Source organism: Triticum aestivum, chromosome 2B, assembly GCF_018294505.1.
Source record: "Triticum aestivum cultivar Chinese Spring chromosome 2B, IWGSC CS RefSeq v2.1, whole genome shotgun sequence".
NCBI classification, from domain to species: Eukaryota; Viridiplantae; Streptophyta; class Magnoliopsida; order Poales; family Poaceae; genus Triticum; species Triticum aestivum.
In genome coordinates, this window is record NC_057798.1 from 793,053,021 (window position 1) to 793,059,354 (window position 6,334).

A 6,334-nucleotide genomic window follows, 5' to 3' on the forward strand; every position below is an offset into this window, starting at 1 on the left:
GAACGAGCCCCAGCAAAATGCTAAACGAAAAAATTATTACAGGCCTCGGTTCGCCCAATCACAGGTCCAGCGTTTGGTTATTGGTATAAAGAAAATCCTGCCTGCATTCAAATGCGAGCATCCGTGTGGCCTGGTGGCTAGCGCGCTCGGCTTGCGTGTTGCTGGTCGCGGGTTTGAAACCCGCTGACGCGCGGTTTTTTGTTTATTTTATTTACTAGCAACAATGCTCGTGCGTTGCAACGGGAGAAAAACAATATCATAGGACATACTGCAATAAACATGACCCAATAATATGTGCATGCCCTAATATTTGAACATAGGTACCCATATGTATCGTTCACTTCAGAAAAAACGTGTTATGGCACTGCTAATAGAACGTTATAGCATTCTGAGTAATGTCTCACTAATAGCACGCTATTGTTGCTTATCCTCCTTGTCTCGCCGACCAGTGGTCATGGTATACACTTGCAAATATAACAAATGTACCTCACTACATCTACGGTGAATCAAGGAACTTCTATAATTGACATGAGCAGATGAACAATATATGCTCACCTAAAGGAACAAAGTTAGGTCCATTTAGATGCTACCTCCAAGTTAATATGCCATAGCGTCACACCTTGTGAAAGGAACATTGCGTTAAACCGTGAGCCACAAACAGTCTAGTTTATTGACATAATTAAAGTAATTAATTATTTTATTTGTTCCAGAACCTATGCAAGGTAGCCAACCGTTGCAGACCTCTCTTCCCTATAAATAATTCAAAGTAGACAGAATTTTTGAGCAAAAAGTCTAGTTTATTAACATAATTAGAGTAAATTAATTATTTACTTGATCCAGAACCTATGCAAGGTAGCCATTCATCGCAAACCGTTCCTATAAATAATCCGAAGAAGACAAATTACCAAGTTTTGGGAAAGCAAATTACCCTTGAAACGGTGCCATTATAAATAATTCTCGAGTGGTTGCTTGTTTATTTTTGATGAAATGCAACGGGCACCACTTTTCATTCGTTAAGAGGGAAACAGACAAGTTACAGAGTATATAGGCCATTGTAAAGTGACCGAAACAGAAGAGAAAAGGCAAACACTATTAGTTACAAGCTAGAAGGTTCACTGCAGACCATAAGACGACTACCCCATCCATTTCACTCCTTTCATTCCCTACATGAAGGAAGGCTCAGAGCTCTTCCGAGATTGAGGTGAATCATTAACCCACATGCCACTGCTATCTAAAATAAAGATCAATGGAACCAATGTTTTGTTGGGTTTGACACTAATTATAAAAATTATTAACGTGCATGATAATAGCATATTTAGAATCTACACATTTTTCTAATGGATTTTCATATATGACATGTTAGATTCGGAGTTAGGATTTAAAAGGTATGAATATTTTTAAAAGTATTTGATCTTTTAAAAAAAGAAAAGAAAAAGGTTTAAAGCGGGTTCGAACCAGCGATCTCCAATGTGGTAGCCAAAGGCCCCAACCACTGGGCTACATGCATAGCTGTTCTACTAGATGGGATTCCAACCTATTGACCTAAGCTGACCGCGGCAAAATAAATATAAGAAACAAAACGTATTTTTCTACTTACCAGTGGCATGGTGGGTAATTATTCACAACTTCAGGGGTAATTTAGATGACGGACGACTAGAAACACTATTTGCTTTATTATTAAAAAAATAGAGATCTGTGCAGTTCGAGGAAAACTTTCAAATAAGTCCGAACGAAAAAAATCTCTCATTGAAACCTTTTTCCCACAAAAATAATGGGTTTTTATGTGATTACGTATAAAACAAGGAGTTTTCTGCAAAAAATATGCCACCTCGGCACCTGACAGACGGCCCCAACTGTCAGATACAATGTTAATACACGTTTATACGCAGTTTAGACCTATTTACAACGGCCTGGCACAATGTTTTTTTTGATAGAAACACTGTAAGGGAACCCCTACAGTATAATTGGTGCAACAAACCCAAATTGCAAGTACCATGCCTTGAACCTGGGTGGGTGGGAAGGCATCAACCCCTTCCCACCACTAGGCTATGCCTTAGTCTGCGGCCTGGCATAATGTTGGGACTGACATGTAAAAATTAGCAAATTTTGGTACAATCTGCATGTGATGCCCCAATTATGATACTTTTATGCAATTAACTTTGTGGTTGTCCGTCACCGCATGCATGTGGGGATGTAGGATTCTCACCTCGTTTCTCGTCGCCGTGAGAGCAACTCCAGTGGGGTGACCCAAACGGACACAGATTTTGTCTAGTTGGGTCGCCCGTCCGCCTAGCGGACATGGGACGGACACGCACGGTTCGTGGATGTAACCAACGCGCCGCTAGTGGATGACCCAAAGCGGACAAGCGAGATGCACTGGGATCGTAGGATATTGAGATGGGCCGGCAGAGTCGACGGCCAGCTCGGCGCCGCGGAAAGGGCAGGCGCAACGCGATAGGCCCGAGCACGCTGAGGAGCTCGCCGCACGGCAACCTCGCCCCGCCCGCGTCCGCTGCGCCGCGCAGAAGGGGCAGCGCCCTTCGCCGGGGGGAGCGACTGCAGCGTGGCGTGGTCGGGACAGACGCGAGCGTGGCGAGCTCGCCCCGCCGGCGTGGCGAAGTAGGCGACCTCCCACCCCTGCTTCCACGCGTCACCGTCCACGTCGTCGAACTAGATCCGGTAGAGGTCGTGGCCGGTCCTAGCGGCGACGACGGACGCGGGGGCGGGCGGGGGACGACGCGGGGGCGGACGAGGGACGGCGCCGCGGACCAGGAGGAGGGGAAGCCAGGGACGGTCCAAGGGGGGACAAGGGGGGGGCTAGACCCCCCCCCCTTCCCCCCCCAACGATCGTGTCGCCCCCTTAATTGGGCTTGTTGTTCGCTAATTTTTTCTGTTAGACAAGTGACCGTGGGTTGTTTCGCCCCCCTGTCCCTGTGTCGTTTGTTAACGTGAAGCCATACAGGTACATGGCCCAAAACAGTGAGTAGCATTGCAGCCCATCACAAAAGATAAAGGGCTAGTAGCAGGCTAGCAGCAGTCGTTCTCTCAAAAATAAAAAGTGACCTGTGTACACATAAATGAGGCACGTACACACAGGCCGCTATAATCGCTAGTTTCCAAACTGCCTCCTTCAATCTAGCGTCACACCTGTACCTTGCCTTGCCTGCTATCGATCTTTTCGTGATTCCGTCGCATCGCCGTCAAGAGAAGCGAAGAAGGGAAGGGGACGACCGCGGGTGAGCACCGATCCGGTCCGGATGAGCCATGAGTGGCAACAATCCGAAGGAAAAAGGTTATTGTTTAATACCCTACGAGAATTAGATCAGTTCTTGTTTTGTCCTTTCCAAACTGTAATCTTTCTCCGAGTGCCACTATTCTTTGATTGCTTCCATAAATTGCTTGATTTTTGGTGTTCTGGCTTTGTAATTAGGTCGAATCTGTGAGGCGATCCCATCAATTACAGGGAAATTAATGAGATTTTGTAATGTGTTATCTACCACATTGTATTATTGGTAATTATTAGTTTGTAAGATTATCTTGTGTTTCTAGAGTTGTGAATTTGTTTTTGCCATTAAAAAAGAATTTGTAATGTCTTTGTAGAATTTTTTTTGTCATGTGAATGGAATTAAGAAATAAAATTGGGCATGGTTGCACACGGCGTTTCCTTTAGACCAGACCCTAAAATTTTCTACCAAAACATAGTAGTTGCCCATGAACTTAGTGTGAAACCTCCTCCCCCCCCATGCCGAAATCTGGCTCCGTCCCTGGGGGAAGCCTAGGCGGAGGAAGACGAGGAGGGAGAGAAAGAAGAAGAAGGCGGCGGCGAGCTGGAGGACGCGGCGGGAGGAGGAGGAGGAGGCGGAGGCGGGGTGGGGCCCGGTGATATTCCTGGGCGCGTATCCTCGCTCACTGATATGTGGGTTCGGGGCCGGACACGAGAAGGCAGGAATGGATGAGAGCGGACGACCACACGCCGGCTTTTGTCCGCCACAGACCCATTTGTGGCCCAATTTTGGGTTTAGTTTGGGTCGGGATGAATGACAAACGGACAACAGGTGGACATGCGTGTTCGATTGGGTCGTCCCATTGGGCCAAGTATTGTGCCCGGATGACCTAAATGGACAAAATGGGTCGCCCTTTCTGAGTTGGGCCATCTTACACTATCCCCCATAAGAAAGGTTTTTTATTTTTTTCGATTGATTAGAAGGAGGGCAAAGAAGCCGGTTACAGGTTGCAAGCTAGCGCAAAAGCCAGCGAGCAGGGCCAAACAACACGAACGAAAAAACAAAACGAGCCAAGAGGCTAGAGAGCCAGACACCAAATCCTATTCTTGCAGCAACAAGTGCCGGCTACCGACCAGCGCCCAATCGCGTGCCTCCTCTAGGAGGAGGTGCAGCACCTGCCTTGTCGAACGTTCGACGCCGCCATCGAAGATGCGAGCATTACGCTCCTTCAAGGTCCACTACAATGTCAACAGGGCCACCGACCGTGCCAATCTTGTCGAAGTCGGGCCGCCACTCAACTCGCTGAACGTTCGAGAGGGGGGGAGTTACTCCATGCAGCTGGCTGGATCTCTGGGATGCCAAATCGGTCGGCCACCTGCACCCATAGATGCCACGCCCATGGGCACTCCATGGCCAAGTGCACTGCCGTCTCCAGGCTGCGATAGCATAGCGGGCAAAAATAGGAGTTTGGCCATTGTCGAGCCAGCAGCCGGTCAGCCGTCAGGATCCGCCTCTGGGTGAGCAGCCAGGCAAAGAGGCGGCACTTTACCGGCACCCATGCCTCCCAGATTTCCTTCTCGAGTGGGAAGAAAGTTGAGCCTATGAAGAACAGCCGATACGCCGTTATCTCTATACGTACACTATTAATGTATTATATTGATGTCACCGGCATGTTGTCAGTCCAGCTACCGTATCGCATCGCATAGCTGAACGTACCTGGCTTGATTGTACTCCCTCCGGTCCTTTTTACTCTGTATATTAGGTTTGTCTGAAGTCAATCTCATCCAACTTTGACCAAGTTTATATAAAAAATTATAGACATTCACATAACAACACCAATATCATTAGATTCATCTTGGAATATATTTTCATATTATATTTATTAAATATTATAGATGCTAATAATTTTTAATAAAAATTTGGTCAAACTTAGCAAAGTTTGACTTTCGGCAAAACCAATGTGCAGAGTAAAAAGGACCGGTGTTGGTTGGCCTAAGGTCTTATGCCGCGCGCTTGCAGCTGAGTCGTATGTGTTTAAGTTCTGTTTTCTTATTTAAAGGGCATGAAGCCTGAATCATGAAGGTCTAACTTTTGTCCTTGTTTGGTGTGTTTTTTTGGTGTTGAGTTTGCTCATTTTGGGTTCTTTTTTGTGTTGGCAGGATGTTTGCCGTGAGTTGTTCTTATGTGCACATGTTAGATGTCGTTGCCTCACGGTGTCGTTTGCCCTTTCATTCGTACTTACGAGAGGTCATGGTTGATTGGGTCGTAATCGGAGGGGTGGAAACAGAGGTCCATGTCCCTGGAAGCGATGCCTTCACTGTGAGGAGGTTTTTCTGGACCCAGGACGGTGTGGGGTATCTTTCTCTTTACAATGATGTCGCTTTCTAGGCCATTTGTTTTTTACAGGCTTTGTATGGGTTCGTTGTCTTGGATTACAACTACCATAGTATGATGACCTATCGAGAGCTTGCACGCTCCGCGGTTGTTTTAGCAGCCTCGCTTGTTCGATCTTCGGGTTCTGTTGTTGGTGGTGATGTATCTGCTGCTTTGGGTGATGTCGATGCTGCTTCACGGCGGCAGATGCTACATGCTGGGTTGATGTCTACAGCCTGCAGCTTCTAGATATACTTCATGGATAGGTTGTGTTATCTTTGGGGTTGTTAGCTGGTAGTTGTTTCTTTACTGAGTCTGGTTGGTCTACATTCAGATCGTTGTGTATGTACACTATGATACATGCCTGTTTGTAACGACGTGTGGATGGTAGTTGTTCCTTTATTCAATATAATTCCTATCCTTTGCCTGATTATGTTGCTGGTGCATGTGTATGATGTAGTATACTTTCTATACTTGAGTGCCTGACGTTATGCTGTGTACAGTTACATGGGTCCAGCTTCTTATTGAAAGGATCGAGAAGAGGTGTCCAGAGGGGGGTGATTAGACACTAAGTAAGAAAAGGTGCAGTTTTTAATTTCTTTAAGTTGAAGTGGAGTTTTGGCACAAGTTTAACAATCACAATACATATCAAGCAAGCATGCAAAGAGTATATGAGTAGCGGAAAGTAAAGCATGCAACTTGCAAGAATGTAAAGGGATGGGATTGGAGTGTGCAAA

General features: G+C 46.3%; 1 long non-coding RNA gene across 1 annotated transcript; it reads left to right on the plus strand.

The window, feature by feature from the left end:
* The first annotated feature begins 3,072 nt into the window (after positions 1-3,072).
* Positions 3,073-6,030, plus strand: LOC123042804 (uncharacterized). Its single transcript, XR_006418902.1, has 2 exons — positions 3,073-3,292; positions 5,384-6,030. It is a non-coding gene; the product is annotated as an uncharacterized lncRNA (long non-coding RNA).
* The last annotated feature ends 304 nt before the right edge of the window (positions 6,031-6,334 follow it).